Below are 1,292 nucleotides of genomic sequence, written 5' to 3' on the forward strand. Positions count from 1 at the left end.
TTTATACTGTCAGGAATCCCTTGTCAGATTCTTCTCTTAAGATTAAAATGTCTGACTACAACAGCATCTTAGCATTCTTAGGGCACTTTCATAGAATATAGAATTGAATCATTGAGTCTTTCAAGTTGGAAGGGACCCATAAGGACAATTTCCTGGCTTTACACAGCACACTCAAAAATCAAACTCTATATCTGAGAGTACTGTCCAAATGTTTCTTGAACTCCAGCAGCTCGGGGCCGCACTCACCACTCTCTGGTTCAGAACCTCTCCCTGACCCCCAGCTGCCCCTCCCCTGACACAGCTCCATGCCGTTCCCTCGGGTCCTGCCGCTGTCACACAGAGCAGAGCTCAGCGCTGCCCCTCCGCTCCCCGCAGGAGCTGCAGCCACCATGAGGCCTCCCCTCAGCTCCCCTGCTCTGGGCTGAACAAACCAAGGGACCTTAGCTGCTACTCACACACCTTGTCCTCAGCCTCTTCCCCCTCTCTGCTGCCCTTCTGCGGATGCTCTTTCATAGTTTTAGATCTCTCTTATATCGTGATGCCCGAACCTGCGTGTAGTGTTTGTGGTGAGGCCACGCAGAGCAAAGTGGCACAATACCTGCCCTTCATCATCTAGCTAAGCTGGGCTTGATACATGCTTTCTGCCTTGTGCCTGCTCTTCTTTCCTTAGGAAGAATGTTATTTATAATGGGAGTTTGTACACTTCTAGCAGAGTGACACTGTGAACTCACTTCTTTCTAGTCAAAGCATAAGTAATGCTCCTAGCTTTCAATAAATTATTGGTATTCTTCACCTGAAAGAAATGTCTTCACCCACCCCACTTCCCTAACACATCCTTTCTTTTACTTTTGTCATCAAAGCGCTTTCTACTTGATGAGATCTTTTAAAATTGAGGAAAAAAAAACACAAAACACTTCTTGAATTTTCTTGTCCAGGTACATACCAATTCCTTCAAGTTAAACACAAAATCACACACACCAGGCTGGATGGATTCTAGATATATAGCCTGGACAAGTCTATCGGTATCTATTTACTTGAAGTGCTCAAGGAGGGCAGCTTCAGTGGAATTTATAGCAAGTGTCCTCAGAGCAGAATCAGTCAATAAAAGAAAACAAAATAAAATAGCCAATTAGGATCACAAAATATTTTTTTGCTTTATCCCTCACTCTAGTAAGTAAAATGTTATAAAAATAAAAAATAAAAAAATAAATTATGCTAAACTGTAATTGTCATATTCCACATATTCAATGTTCACAGTTATTTTTTTTTTTTTTTTTTCCACTTCTCCAGAA

Source organism: Meleagris gallopavo, chromosome 7 (genome assembly GCF_000146605.3).
Source record: "Meleagris gallopavo isolate NT-WF06-2002-E0010 breed Aviagen turkey brand Nicholas breeding stock chromosome 7, Turkey_5.1, whole genome shotgun sequence".
In the NCBI taxonomy this organism is placed as follows: Eukaryota; Metazoa; Chordata; class Aves; order Galliformes; family Phasianidae; genus Meleagris; species Meleagris gallopavo.